The sequence below is a fragment of the Trachemys scripta genome, chromosome 5 (assembly GCF_013100865.1).
Source record: "Trachemys scripta elegans isolate TJP31775 chromosome 5, CAS_Tse_1.0, whole genome shotgun sequence".
Lineage (NCBI taxonomy): Eukaryota > Metazoa > Chordata > Testudines > Emydidae > Trachemys > Trachemys scripta.
In genome coordinates this window covers 78,193,423-78,209,581 of record NC_048302.1, presented here as the reverse complement: position 1 = coordinate 78,209,581, position 16,159 = coordinate 78,193,423, and the positions used below count along the sequence as shown (strand labels likewise).

The 16,159-nt window shown below is 40.9% G+C and overlaps 1 long non-coding RNA gene across 1 annotated transcript in view; it reads left to right on the top strand.

Moving 5' to 3' along the window:
* The first annotated feature begins 3,352 nt into the window (after positions 1-3,352).
* Positions 3,353-16,159, top strand: part of LOC117877728 — a 73,085-nt gene continuing 60,278 nt past the window's right edge. Inside the window, exons 1-11 of the long non-coding RNA XR_004645799.1 lie at positions 3,353-4,553; positions 4,994-5,054; positions 7,262-7,381; positions 7,607-7,714; positions 8,100-8,177; positions 8,264-8,377; positions 8,684-8,774; positions 9,961-10,802; positions 11,910-12,109; positions 12,364-12,802; positions 13,517-13,671. This is a non-coding gene — a long non-coding RNA (uncharacterized LOC117877728). The remainder of the gene's footprint in view (positions 4,554-4,993; positions 5,055-7,261; positions 7,382-7,606; positions 7,715-8,099; positions 8,178-8,263; positions 8,378-8,683; positions 8,775-9,960; positions 10,803-11,909; positions 12,110-12,363; positions 12,803-13,516; positions 13,672-16,159) is intronic.

The following is a 16,159-nucleotide window of genomic DNA, read 5'->3' as shown; positions in this document are numbered from 1 at the left end:
GTAGTGTTGCTGGCAAGCCTGTAGGAACTCAGCTGCATCACCACCACATTCAGGCAGTGATTGTGCCCATGCTTCTCACATTAGCATTTGGAGAGACATAGGAGGAAACAATAGGAAGCCTGCTGAGGAAAGGACTGAGGCTATGTCTGCACTACAGGGGCACAGCTACACCAGTGCAGTGCCATAGCATAGACACTTCCTCCCAGTCGTGGTCACTAGGTCAACAGAACCATTCTTTTCTCTATCTAGCTGTGTCTACAGCAGGAATTAGTTTGGCATAGCTACAGCACTAAGGCATGTGAGATTTGTACACCTCTGAGCCATGTAACTACGTCAATCTAAATTTCAAGTGTAGACCAGGCCTGAAACCAAATGAGAGAGTGAATAGGAACAGCAGAGAGAGTGAGGAGGAAATGTTTGTACAGCATGTAAAGTATAAAGTTAAGTAACTAAATATTATAAAGGGTGAGAATTGGGGATGGAAAAAGGGAGCATTAGAGGAGATTAGAGTAGAAAATGAGCAAAAGACAAATGCACAGAATATAGCACAAAACTCAGAAGGAACGAGGACAATCAATATGCATTGCTCCAGAATCTTAAAATAAAAGCTGGGCCTCCAGCTACAGAGCTGAAAATTCAGTGATGATGTTGGGATAGGACAAAAGATTGAAGCATAGATACAGTTTCCTACCATTCTAACATATTCCTTTTCTATATATCATGGTTCCAGATTTATTTTGAAATGGGAGAGGATTTGTGGTGAAGGGAGGTCTGGGTGTTGCATAGCTGCAGAGGGACCCTTTACACTGCTCTTCCCACCGTTATAAATGCTCCTGTGCTAGCTTCCCTGACCACACCAAAATAGACTGTCCTAGCTGTCAGTTTTTCCGTTTGAAAATCTAGTGTCTCACACTCACCAACATGCTCCGTAAGCCCCATAAGAACAGCTATAGGGAGTATTTATTTTGGTTGAGGCATGTTAAGAGATTTAATGAAGGTGACAGAAACAATAGACTGCATCCACTGTGTACCAGTGCCCAGAGTGAGTGAGGAATGACCCCAAAACAGGTCACATGACAGTCTAAATCCAATCACTGTTTGGCTCAGACAGTCATTGTAGAACTCAAAGGGCTTCCTCCAACCCCCATATACCTTAGAGGTTATACGCTGGTGCTGCACATCACCATAGTATGGGAGCACCCATGTTGGCAGCATGTGTGATTTCAAGTGCTTGATACATAAATTTGTTCCATTCCCCAAATTTCTGACAGATCTGGATCTCTCTCTCTCTCATCTGGATGTGGATCCCAAGCTGTCTAGGTTGTGAGAGCTGATAAGGTCACAGCATTAGAAGGTATGGCAGAGACAGCAGGCCAAATTATAACCATCACTTTATTGGAGACTAATAGGGTTGTGCAGGTGTCTGAGGGCATAATTTTGTCTGCAGCCTCTATTTCTGATAATTATCTGTGACAGAGTTGAACAATGACTTTCACGGTGAGTTTGCAGAGTATCATTCAGAATAGATATTTTTCTCATAATCCAAGTATCTGTTATGGTGTCATTGAGAGACAAACTCTATGATGCATCTTATATAGACTCACTTTTAAGAGTAGACTTTTAGTTTAAATGAAATAAGTATCTTTATGTCAGTAATACATTTTATGATTTCTTGTCAGGAAAATAAGAATGAAAAACATTTTAATCTAGTGAGATACAATCTCCAGCATAGGGAGCTGTTTGGTCTCTACTAATTGGAAGATTGTTGGTCCCTTGACCTGGAAAAGATGTCCCCCCCTTTGCTATTATAACATATCAGATTTTCATCAGTGGGCTAAGTACATGGACTCTGTAGCTAACTCAAGATGATGTAGTATCAGTTTTATTTTTTTTCTCCAATGAATATTGTCACAAGAGTATTATAAGTTTTTAGCTAAACTGCTGATATACACCATGGTTTTGTTTGCATCTCCCCCCTCCCCCCCATATCTTTTCCTTATAATAGCCCATATAATCTCACATAAAAAAAAACCCTAGTGCTAAGGTTGCAAAGTCAATCACTCAAAAGTGAGGAAATGCCAGAATGAAGGTTGCCCTCTTGTGCATGTACACTGTGATAGTCTCTAATTACATGATCACATACTACTCCCCCTCCCCCCGAGATTCCTGCCTCATACAGTGCTCAGGATGGATGGTGCTAGGCAAATGAACTAGCATCATGCAGCGAATGAGGTTGTTTACAGGACTGGGGTGAATATAGTTCTTTAGGGCAAGTACCTCATTGAGAAGCAGGTTAACACATTTTACAAATACTAAATGCACTTTTTAAAAAACATTTTTCCAAAATAGTTCAGATTTTCTAACAACAAACACACTGCAAGTTGTCACATATCCCAGAACACATGACTAAATTTTTGTAATTAATGTGCATGTTTTGTAAATACTGACACAGATTCTAATAGATTAATGAATTCATGTGACCTCTTTACTTCTCATTGAAAGATACTGGCTGAAGGACAGTTCAGCATATGGAGTCTATTCCAAGAAATGGAGGGAGAGAAATCAAAACACATGTTTTTCAAAAGTGCTGGAATGGCCTGATTAGCAGAAATTACAAATGGTCTGGAAGAGTTAAAAAGGTATTGTTTTAAAATCAGCAACATTGTGTTTGTGTTTCTTATACTTCTGTACATTTTTGATTGTTGGCAATTCCAAGATCATATTTTCTTTATTTTAAGGTTTAAAAATATTCAGTATCAAGGAGAGCTGCTTGTGATATGAGCAGACAAATACCTAATTTGGGTATATACTTGTGTGAATGCTCAAATAGGCCAATTTAAGAGCTTAATTTGGGAGACGTCTTCTCAGTTGATACAGTATACAATATCTTGGGATGGGTTTTTGACAAGGATTTTGAAACAAGTAGAAAAGGTACTGTTTCCAGTTAGTCTGTGTCCTAATATAGGACTATGTTTTACCCAGAGCCCAGTGCATTCTGGAACGGTAATCTGGCCAGTGCCAGAGGATACTCAAGCAATACAATCACAAGTGATGCTTGTAGTTATGTACTTCAATATAGAGTCTCATTGTGCTGGTTTAATGAGATCCCAGTAATCACTTTAAATTTAGAGAAGTGGTGGGCACGGGAGGGGGCTTGGCAGAAAGGGTGGAGAGGTGCAAGCAACGGGTGAGGGGTCCTCAAGGGAGGGGGTGGAGAGGCATGAGCAGTGGGTGGGGGTACTCAGGGAGAGGGCAGAGAGGCATGAGTGGCGGGCCTGGGGTGGAGTGGGGGTGGAGCATGGGCAGAGCCTTAGGGTAGGGGGTGGGGCCACAATCCAGGCACTGATTCCTTTCCCCCCCCCATCCCCCACTCTTCTAGGGAGATTCCAGCACTCATGTCCAGCCTCTCTAAATGCAGGAGTCATGTGCTGCCCATGGTCATAAGGCTAAATTCTGGCTTACATTGTTGTTCCCCTCTTAGAGCAGACTAATGTCTGCAGATACAGAGCTCATTTAGGATGATGGAGCCTTTGCTGACTAGTGGGCTGAGGTGACTGTACTGTATTCTAAAAGTTGGAGTAAGAACAAAAACTCTGCTTCTTTTTACATTTTAATTATGATTCTGTGAAACAGTTGCACAAAACATTTGTAGTTGTTTTGATGCTGAGATACTGAGGTGACAGGCACCTTATATGTACCTAGTAGAGACAGATTGTCCTCAAAAAAGTAGATGTTTTATCAGAAAAACAAAATACACAAGCTCTTAAACAAAAAATTCTCTCTCACAGAGGGAAAGGGGACTTGTGGAATTGAGTTGTAAAATAAAAAAATATTGGTCTTCTACTGCCTCTCCCCATCTGGAGAAATAACTCAGAAGTTTTTTTCCTGTTGAATGGTTTGTTATGAATCTTGACAGCAGTAATGTTTGCATATAAGCTGAGTATGTTGAAAGGGTGGATATAATTAGCAGAGAAACTCCATGTGTGTGGAAGGCGCAAACCACCAAAACAGGTAGAGCAAGAGGATGCTGCTATGGACTAGAGCTACTTAGGAGCCAGTAAACTCAACCTCCTAAAGGGTCAGAAGGACTTGAGGAGAAATGGATGAATATTTTCCCCTTGCTGCTTGAGGAGAATCTATGAGAGGGCAACACCACCTCCTCATTTTATGGACATTTTGAAAATAAGTGCTGCTGCTCCTGTTTTCTGGGCAAAATTCAGGAATGTGGAACATTGAAAGGCTGTAATATGCTGACATTCATTCATTTAAATGAGAGGACCTTGAATATGTTTTGTCAGCTGTCTTTACTATTACCCTGTTACTAATTTTATTTTCTTGGAAGGTGTTTAAGAAGCTGCTCAGAAGAGTGTTTTGCCTGGAACCACGTGGTTTCCTAGTTGAAAATAGCTAGTGAAACTGGCAATACAAAAAGAAGTGAATCATCACCCTCTTTTTCATAATTTAGTTGGGTTAATGTATTGAAAAATCTGTGCAAATACATCATGTGGGCAGCCTATCCAAAGGGGATTTTTCCTCAGAAACCTCAGCACAGAGTAAGCAATATTTGAGCAGCTTTCATATGAACACTTGATCACTTAAATTTTAATTATGTTTTCAGCTTATGCTTCTTATTAATTCTAACATGCGGAAACCTTCATTCTTATATCAGTCATTGAGTGGAGGGGCCTTAGCTAAGGACTTTCTTTTCACTGTCACAGTGTAACTGTTTTATTGTATGTATGTGTTCACATTTATGCTAAAAGTCTAAAGTAGGCGAGCCCATTATTGCTCAAGAGTTAAGAAAAGAACAAATTCTATCAGTATGGTTAAATCAGGCTTGTTAAAAGGACATGCATGTTTTCCAAACCAGGCACAAAATCTGCTTGCCCAGCTGTATCAAAGTGATGAGTCAAAAAATAGTTTACTTGCCTCAGGTGAATACGATGTTGCAAGGTTGGGATATAACATTTTAGATTGTATTGTTTTCCTTCAGGGATATAAAGAAACAACTGCTTTCCCTTCAATTTCCAAGAAGTCTCTGGAAAACACAAAAAGTAAGTATTTGAAGTATTTGTCAGGCTCTCTCCAAAAGCAGTTTGTGATGCTCCTACAAGGGCTATAAACCAGAACATAATTTTATGCACAGGTACTAAAGCATAACTAAAATTAACACAAGGAAAAAGTTGTCTGACTCTTTGGACCAAGGTTTGCTTTAATACATTCTCAGATGACTACAGCTGATTTGAAAGGGAGCTGTGTATTTTCCTTGAGTAAGAAATTTGGCCTATTCAGTTAAAAACTGTCATAGGTACTTATGTCCCCCGTCACCATAGTATCTGAGTGTCTCATAGTATTTAATGTATTTATCCTCATGATGTCCCTGTGAGGTAAGGAAGTACTGTTAGCCTCATTTTTCAAATGGAGAGCTGAGGCACTGAGAGGTTAAGTGACTTGCCCATACAGGCAATCTATGGGGGAGCGGGAATTGAACCCAAGATCACCTAAGATCCAAATTAGCAGCCTGTGTAAAATGTGTTACTCACCAGTTGCTATGCCCCCTTGTGGCTAGGTAGGCATAACAAGCTCACCTTTGTCGGTGCCCCCTGCGGTGGTCTGCTTTTTCTTGTGCCTCACTGGCCAGGTCACTTTGGTTATGTATACACTGCACCTGGGAGTGAGCATCCCAGCCCAGGTAGGCAAACTCACACTAGTGTACATGGGGCTCAAGTCTGTGTGATAATAATAGCACTGTGGACATTGCAGCTTGGGCAGTCAAGCCGACCAACCCCCTAGGCTAGAGGGACCAAGCCAGAATGTCCACCCTGCTATTTTGGGGTGCACTAATTTGAGCCCCACACATACTACCATGTGTCTGCTGACCTGGGCTGGGAGGCTCACACCCAGCTGAAGTGTAGACATACCCATATGATCCCACCCCTTCCTCATCTTTGGGTTCTGGTCCAGGGACCCTTGAATAGGCAGTCAAGGCTTGTCTGCACAGACCCATTGCTGCCTCCCTGGACCCCTACACTTCCTACCTTGCTGTAGGCCTTTCTCACAGTCTGCTTCTCCAGGCTCACTGCAGAGCTCCTTGGCACATTCAGCCATTCACTCCCTTCATAGGGCAGTCACTGAACCTGCAGAAATCTTCCTGCTCCCTGAAGGCCTCTCTGCCAGCACAGAGACCCTGGGTAGACGCTCCCCAGTTTTGCTTTACAACTGTCTGGTGCTCCCTGTTGCAGGCTTACCTTTCCTTCAGGGAGATTCTGTCTGCTAGCCATCCAACTCAGCTCCCTGACTCCAGCCAGGCATCTCTCACAGAGAGAGAGCACCAGCCATCTGCTCTTCTTCCTGACTAGCCACCAGCTGACCCCTGTTCAGCCCTTTTAATTCCTCCCTCCAAGCTTGACACCTCCTGCAGGTGTAGCTGATTGAGTGTACAGGCTGTCATTAATCCCATTCTGGGCCTTCTACACCCCATCATATATGTCAGGGGTGGCCAAATTGCAGTTCACGAACCACAAACAGCTCTTTTACACTTGAAGTGCGGCTCTCAGATCCCCCTCTTCCCCTCCCATTTTCTACCTACCAGACTGGGGTGGGAGGGGAGTTCAAGGCTTCTGCCCTGTGGTGGGGCTAGGGGCTTCTGCCTTGGGTGGGGGGCGGGTCTTGGGCCTTCAGCCCTGCGGGAGGCATCTGCTGGAGCTTGGGGCTTCAGCAGGAGCAGTGCTGAAGCCCCAAACCCCAGCAAGTGTGCCCCACAAGGCTGAAGCCCTGAGCCCCAGCAAGTGCGCCCAGCTCTCTAACTTATGAAGATTATCATATGCAGCTCGGAAAGTCAGTAAGTTTGGCCATTCCTAATATATATAATCAGACATTACAAAGCTGCTTTCCTTTACAAATAAATGAGAAAGATGATATAACAATAACTCACTTTTCCATTTGTTTCATTGTGGTGTCACACTGTAGTATCTTTGGTAGGTAGAGTTTGGTTGAAGATAGAGCTTTGAAGAGTACTTTTTCTCCATCAGTTTAACCCCTTCCTGTTGTTCATAAATGCATGTTGCTTTGGTATATACACCTCACATTTTGATACTATAAAAACTGTAAAGACAAACTGTGTTATTCTCTGAAATTATTACTTTAGTAGAAGGTCCATAGTAACAGTTTATTCAGACTCAATGAACCAAATCATGTCCCTAAAATTTAGGTCTGGAGGAAAATTTTAAATTTTTAATAAAAAGTTTCTCTGTATTTTCAGCAGCACAGTAATTTGAACAGCCAGAGATCATCCAAAACCCTTCAGGAACTGTTCCTCTCCCCACAGATTTCATGTTCCCAGCAATCTCTGTACAAAGCTGTCAGCTCTAAGTGGGCTGGGGTGAGTTAACTTCTTGAGTTATGGAAACAAATGTAAAGTATTTCCGAAAAATAGCAAATAAAGACACTGAAAACATTTTAACTGCAAGAATGTTTTCTTCCTTGCTCAATTTAAAACAGTAGAATTTCAAGAAATGTACTAACTAATACACAATTAAGCAATAGAAAGTATAGTTAGGGCCCAGTCTTGCTTGCTTTACTCATGTAACTATTTCCATTACTGTAGATCGAGAGTTCTCAGTCTGGGGATTGTGAGCCCAAGAGGAAGTGTGAGCCATACTGTAGTTCACTTATTCATGCTAGTGTTTATATTGACTTCAGTGGAACTATTTATGTAAGTAAGACCATCAGGATTTGGCCTTAAATATGTGTTAGTTATTAAGAATATACAGGACTGCTAGAGGTACCTATCTGAGAAATGGGTTTCTCAAGAATGGCTCAGTTATCATGATTTTAAGATCATTTGTCAAAGCTGATACCTTATTACAAATCTTCAGAAATTACCTTTACATTGTGACTCTTCAGAAGGAGGCTTGAACTAGCGGTTGAATTTAACTCATTGACAATTTTTTTGGTTTTAGCTGTTTTTTTGGTTTGGTTTTTTGGATATGCCATTTCAAGTTTTTTCTTAAAAAAACAAACAAACAACAACAAAACTTTCTGGATTAAGTGTAAATGTACTGTTAAGGAACCTCTTAATTTTTGTTTGTGATATCTAGAGACAATATTGGCATTAGCATGTATCTAGTACAAAAATAAGTGGAGAAACCGACATACAAGTGAAGTCCCATTTAAAGGTATGTGGTAACTTCCCTTGTTTTCAGATTGCTTGGAATAGCTGAAAATTAAAGTTTGCTAATTAATCTCTTACTCATGTTTCTAGCATCATATGGAGCATCGCCTTGCTCGAAGGCTGAAGCAGCCAGTTGGACGTCAGGCAGCACTTGAGGATGAAAGTCTAGCTGCCTTGGGAAATACAGAGGCTTTTACTCTGAGGGTAAGAATCAGTGAAAAATATCAGACCAGTTGTCCAGCCATGGACTTACAAGTAGAGCTCTACTTAAAATGTGTGTCAGTAAGGTTTCAAATGAAGACATGCATCTGATTATGTTGGGGAATGATGGGAGCCCAAAAAGTGTGTGCAGGGAGTGAGGTCATCAGCTGCGGTTCCTTTGATCTCCCCCATCCCATGTAGTGAAGGGAGTTTTCCAACAGGTCCTTGGGTAGGGCGTTTCCTCAGTATCTTTTTCTTCCCTCCCACCCTTTGTGGGCAAATTATTGACATCATTGTGTTCTTCCATAGAAGGAGGGATTAACAGGATTAATACCAGCGAGTATGGAAAAGAGATGTGGAAGAGGAGAAAGCACAAAATAATCAAAAATAATAATATAAAGTGAGCACTCTACACTGTGTATTCTGTGTTGTAATTGAAATCAATATATTTGAAAATGTAGAAAAACATCCACAAATGTAATGTAAATTGATATTCTATTATTGTAATAAATGTAAATTGATATTCTATTATTGTTTAATAGTGCGATTAATCACAATTAATTATTTTAATAGTTTGATAGCCCTAATCCTGACATTTCAGAGTTCTATCACAAGATCATGAGTCAGACTTAATTTTACTTAGAAATCGTGTCTCTCAAGATCAATTCGCAAGAGTTGGCATGTCTGCCAGGCTGTATCTGTGGCACGTAATAGTTCAGTCTCCTGTGGGCTGTAACAATTTAGTCTAATTTCTGTTGTTGGGTTTAGCATGCAGGTTCTGGGAGATATTGGTGGCCTGAGATATATAGGTGGTCACACAGGAGGCCTTCTGGTCTTAAACTCTATGACTCTAAGGCCTTGGCTACACTTGCAAGTTACAGCGGTGTAAAGACGCCCCCAGCGCTATAACTCACTCCCTGTCCACACTGACAAGGCATTTGCAGAGCTGTATCTCTGTGGTTGCAGTGCTGCATGTACTCCACGTCCCCAAGAGGAATAGCAAGTATTGCGCTGCCGCTGCAGCGCTGTGGCGCCAGTGTGGCCGCCCAATGCGCTGTGAATAGCCTCAGAATTATTCGGCAGTATCCCACAATGCCTGTTCTAGTCACTCTGGTCATCAGTTCAAACTCTACTGCCCTGGTCTCAGGAAAGAAAGGCAAAGGGATTGGGGAAAAGTGTAGGAAATGACATGGGAAGCAGAAGGAAATGAAAACAACTATTCTGGTGGGGGCAAGATTATGTAGAACCCTGCAGATGAGGAACAGGAGCTGACATTTGATGTAGTAAGAGACAAGAAATAAAATGAGAGAGTCTAGACTCTAGAGGGTTTTCCATTTAGCAACACAGGGCCCTCCCATTGCCACATAGGTTTGATGTGCTGTCTGCACCACTCTCACAAGAGACGAAGACTCAAATTAGGCTGCTAGTTCACCCCCTTGCAGTCCATACAGATATGTAACTCCCACTGAAGTTGATGACAATTGTGTGTGCGCGCATTTGCATTGCAGTATTTGGCCCTAGTCTGTACATATTTTGACATGGTGCTGCAGTAAGGTTTCTTATGTGAAAATTTTATTTCTCTTCAGTCCAAAGAAAAAACTACAGATCAGGCCAGAAGTCACCATGCAAATTCCAATGCATTTTCAGATAGATCTCAACAGAAGGATAAAACCTGTTTATCAGAAGTTATTCTTCAAAAGGCACACAACAGCAATGCAGAGAGGAGTAAATTTAAATAATTGGGTCCTGCCAACCCAGAGAACAGATGAAATACCTCACTTGAAGAGCCTGGAGATTAGTGATGACAAGGGAAACAACAGAGTGATGACAGACTCATTGAAAAGTGCTTTGTTAGAAACTGTTGCTTTAGCTGAAAATGAGCATTCCAGTCAGGATAATGGAGCAGACAGACCTGTCTACAGTGAATCCTCATCACAAAGTACAGCTCAGCTGGAGCCCCAGTCTGCAAGCAGGGCTGAAAAAACAAAGTCTTCTACTCCTTTGTTACTGAGGAGCTGGGAGGTGCCTGCTAATCTGGGAGAAGATAAACAACGGGACCCTCCTGATAGTGACAGAGACAGGACTATAATTAGGGGACACATCAATATACCATATTCAGTCAGAAAGAAAGGCTTTATGGTCTACATTTGTGGAGGTTATCAAAGTATAGCAATTGGAAACCAGCCCCATTCCCACCACAGACACTCCCACACCTTGAGATTCCTGGACTATTATGTATCACATCTGGGCTAATTATTATTATTCACTATATAGTGCCCAAAAAAGCTTTGCTAGGAAGTCTAGTTTCAGAGAAAGAGCATAAGACTGGGAGTCAGGAGGTTGTTGTTCTAAGTCTGACTGCCCTTGACTCACTGTTTGGCCTACAGCAAGTTGTTTCATTTATTGTCTCAGTTTCTCCATCTGTAAAGTAAGAATAATAATATGTACCTACCTATCTACCACCTGGGGTTAATATATTGTTTGTACAGTGCTCTAAACATATGAAGTGCTATTCACATGTAAAGTGTGGGGGGGAGGGGGAGGAGAAAGACAGGTACCTGCCCTGAAAAGCTTGCCTTTAAATAGACATCATTTAGGCAAAAAAAGTGTGTGTTAGTAGAAATGGCAGTCATCACTAGACTTTTTTTACATTTAAATAAGAGTTCCAGGACCCTAGCATGTGAAACGTCAAATGAGTATGAACAAGTCAGTCTATTAAAAAAAGAAACAATAAAATTTTCACATAATGTCAGCACTAAAATACTCCCAATCTTCCATACCCGACCCTTCAGAAAAAGTCTGGGTACATTTCCTTTTTCCTAACAGTGGTGTGGAGGTTCCAGTAACTGTACATTCAGGCTGTCTATATAAAAGGTGGGAATTCTCCCATGTCCCTTTAAAAATACAGTTGTCAAGCATGCTGCATTTCAGTATTTATACCTAATACATTTAAAAGATGACAAAATAGTTTTTAAAGATGCTAATAATAAAATTGATGTAAAGATGGGAGGGGAAACCACCCTACAAAGATTGCACACAGGAACAAATCTGCTGTGAGGTTTGTGTGCCTCAGGCAAGTGCAGTTCCCAGCATGTAAAGAGATGGACTCCCAAAATTTGCCTTCAGATTTTCATCCCAACATTTAAGGGTGCAATAGTCTTGGGATTTGGCTGTCCTATTTTTGAGAAAGGAGCCACTCACAACATTTGCATCTGGATTGTGAACATCCAAAGGGTTGTGAGTGTTTAAATCTTTAGTTACAATGTACACCCTATGAGCAAAACGGCTAGAATGTGATTGGGAAGATGTGTGCACATGGTGATCATAAACTGTGCACCTTAGGTGACTATTATATGTAGTACCATCTGGTCATGAATGAAAAAGCACATCAAACCATGAAATAATCTCTAAACTTGTCTTTTATTTGGGAAATATTTTGACTCATTGAAATCTTTGTGTTAGCATGAAATGCTGCAAAGCTGTATTTTATACCAATATAACCATTTAGCTTCAGTATGCTTGTTTTTTGAGCCAGATTCAAAGGCAGATAGAAATGCATTAATGGAAAAGTCATACCCTTGTCTGTACAATGACTGTAAAGAAAGAGGTTACAACTTCCGGATGCTGGACCTAAGATGGGAGCTAAAAGATGGTGTCAGCAACAATCACCACATGGTTTTACTTCACTTGAAAATGCTGAAGAAGTGCCAGGAGTTGGGACACCAAACATTCTTTGTAAGTTTGGGTTTAATTTTCTGTGATTGATTTCTAGTATATTTTCTAGGGATTGTTTATTTATTTTATTTTCTGAACAATGCACATCTTACAGATCTAGTGTATTGAAGAATAGAGGTAATTGGTAAGTACTCCACCGAGTTACACCCTGTGGAAACTTAATGACTTGATTTTTGCACAAAGTGTATGCCAGGGCTGTATTGTGTCCCCTTTGTATGGCTTTTTACTCTATTTTCTCATTGTTCTGTTTTCAGGTTTTCACTGGGCAAAAGCATGACAATCCTGTCATCCCAGAAATCATATAAAAGAAAAACTTAAACGCAATTAAAGACACAATTGAAAGTATAAAGCTGGTTGCAATAAAGCTAAAGCAGAATATGCCAAGTAGCTTACTATATGGTGGCTCAAAAGAGGCAGTCTGACTGAGAAAACAGAACAGGTAGATGATAATCAGACTGGTGTTACCCAAAATTTTCTGGGAACTGACAAGTCATCAAAAGAAAAGACAGTTGAGACCCACCCCAATAAAGAACCAGAATCAAATATTTCAGATGAGCAGGATTTGCCTAATGCGTCTCCACTCACACAACATAAACCTGTGGTCGAATATGAGAAAGAACTGCAGCTTCTTAATCAGTGGTACAAACTGGATGAAAATTTTGACCCAAGTGTTTACAGGCTTCTACCTATCAGGTTCGTGTTTTATCACTTCTGTTTGGAAGTCCTTTGGTTAAGGAATATAAATGTTTTTCATTCCAAACCAGCAGACCAAATTTGGTGATGAATCCTGGTCACGTGCCACCTGAGGCACTTTGTGCATATGCTAAGAAGAAGATTCCAAACCATTTGAGAGATTCATTTGTTCTCCATTCATTTAAAATGGAAACAGGGGGGGGGGGGGGGCGGAAATCAATGAAAAGGTCATTTCTAAACAGCTATATAGAAGAAACATTTCAGCCTGTAGAGTTGCAGAGGAGGGTGGACTCAGTGATCCAGGCAGTTCCATTCTACACTATCATCTACGAACTAAAGTTATCAGTGTTTAAATGAACAACACTTTTCCCTTTAATAGTACAAAATGAACCAGCAGAAGGTGTTGCTTAATAATGATGCTAATAATTCTGACATCTGCAGATCTTGAAGGCAGATAGTTACTTTGTTATCCCCTGTTTCAGACGTGGGGTAACTGAGTTCAGTGAGACCCAGTCAGGAAGTCAGTGGCAGAATCAGGACTGGAATTGATGTCTCCTGACTCCTAGCTGCATGCTCAATTCACTAGGCCCCTGCTGTCCTTGCCTGAAGTTAATTAGCTTGTTTCTCTAATCACATTTTGAGCTTTTATAGCAGCTTCTTCATTTTCACACATCTTCTCTCACATGTTTGTGGGTCTCTCATTCTTCCACACAGCACCTTTTACCAGGATATTTTCCGCAAGGATCCTGTACGCAAACAACAAGCTAAGAGTAAATGGCTGAGCTCTTTCCAGAAACTGCATAAGATATTTCAGGAATATGCTCTAGTTGCTCTCGGCCAAGAGACCACCACCACACTACTTAAAACAGGTGAGACCGGAATCCAGAAGTGGAAAACGTGTCAGTTAATTGGAGCGATCAACGATGCACTGTTTTTAGGAGAAGCAAATTAAACAGTTTGTTCCAGTAGGTAGGGATGGACAAATCGATTGTGGCAGCTGCAGACATCTACATGCCTAGCATGGTTCAGAAGCCTGTAAGTGCCTGGATACTTATGATTATTAGAGCACCATAAATACCTAAGAGAAGAAATTACTTTCCCTCAATAACCCTAAGAGCCTGTCTTTCTTCAATGTATGGTTGAATTGGTCCATTTAGCATATGTAACGCCTTCTGCAGTCTGCAAGCTTATTATTTGGGCTTTACTAGAGGAGCAAGCAGCCTGGGTTTTGGACAGACAAAATAAAATATGCAATGTGAAATACTGTTAATAACACTAAGTGCAAAGTACAAAATGATGAGCTGACTTTTGCTGCAGGATTAGTGTAAGAATAATTTAGCACTAATGCAGCACTTTTCACTGGTAGATCAAAAAGTTCTTTTCAAAGGTAGGGAAATAATGGATATCCCTATTTTTCAGATGGAGAAACACAAGGAGGTTAAGTGACTCCTCCAGGCTCAGAATACACCCCAACACTCTAATTCTCAGTCTGGTAGCCTCTCCACAAAATAGCGTGTTAATGAACAGTTGACTCATTTAGAAAGAATATAATGTAGTTAGAATACAATCCAACAAAGAGAGTCAGGCCCTGACACTGATGAGGAAAATGGAGATCTCATCCTATGGCTGGTATTCTTTCTTCTGACTAGGGATTTTAGTGTCTCATGCTTCATGAGTCTTTCTTGAAGATTTTCTCTCTTCAAACAACGCTGGATTTATAGAATAAAGGGTCACAGTTAAAATCTCTGGTATGTAGCTGCTTCCTCCATTTAAATAAACCCTAAAGTTAACAGAGGCTAAAATAGAGGTTATCCACAGGCGTAAGTGTGTTTTGGGAGAAATTATACCTTACTTACCATCATCAAAGCCCTGGCAAGAGCATTTTTACTTGCTATCACAGGTCAGGAAGTGTTCCCTTATATTCAGCGTAAATGTTCACCATCTTGATACTCTTAATTATTCCTCATTTACCACACTGAAATCTTCTAAATCTTTGGCATTAATATCCTTTGATATATTTGCAGACTATTATCATGTCTCCTGGAGGTTATTGTTTAGACAAGTTGTATGCATTAAGTTCATCATCATTCCTCCCATGTCAATCCTTCCAATCCCCAATTCTGTTTTGTTGCTCTTCTTTGAACTTCCTCTTGTTTGTCAATATCTTTCTGTTAATGTTCTAGAATTGGTTGCAGTATTCCAGGTATGGTCACACCAGAACCACATGGAGCCAGGCTGTTACTGCCTTGTTCCATAAGAAGGGCCCTTTGAGCTTGCAACCCAAAACTGCATGGGCCTTTTATTACATCCATATCACTTTGCAAATTCTTGGATGATTTGCTGTCCACTATCACTTATAGGTCTTTTTCATAGTGTTAGGGTAGGTCTACACTTACCTCCGGGTCCGGCAGTAAGCAATCGATCTTCTGGGATCGATCCCGGAAGTGCTCGCCGTCGACGCCGGTACTCCAGCTCGGTGAGAGGAGTACGCGGCATCGACGGGGGAGCCTGCCTGCCGCGTCTGGACCCGCGGTAAGTTCGAACTAAGGTACTTCGAATTCAGCTCCGTTATTAACGGAGCTGAATTTGCGAACCTTAGTTCGAAATGGGGGGTTAGTGTGGACCAGGCCTTACTGTCTTATAGATTTCTCCCTGCCATTTGCTATGTTAACCATGCAATTTACAGAAAATTCATAAAATAAAACAATTATGTGAAATTCAGCACAGTTTACTAGATCTCATTGGAATCTACAGAGTTTGTGATGCTGACAAAATGCAATGCTCATATCTTTATTGCTGTGCTAGTACCTATCATATTCTCTAAGCCATTCTTATAGCATGCTATTTATTCTTATAAGTGTTCTAAGAGTAAGTTAAAAAATGCATTAAGAATCAGAATGTATTTTCCCTTTGTAAGTTTTGCAGTAAGAGGTTGATCAAGGATTCCAGGTCCAGGGCTCTCCAGAAGATCACTGTCATTGCTTCAAGAGAAACTTCAATGACATACAATACTACCTGTCAAGCAAACAGGCTTTAAAATATATTGATATCCACCAACTGAGACTGGTGGTCAATACAAGACTGTATGAAGCACACCAGAAGTTCATAGACCTCATCCATGCCAGGGTACACTAATAGTCCCTTTCCATTATTTTGGTTTTTATCACCATGTCAAAGGACCTCTTTACATCATGCATTAGTCAAGTGGCCAGGGAAAGATGAAGAAAACCATAGAGCTTTTTCATCTTTCCTTTCCTTCACCATTTGTGCCTTTTTATATTGCTCCTTACATCTGCAACAACATCCCTGTTCCTGAAAGCCAAGTGTCCTCTCTTCCTTCACATCCCTTCTCCAAAG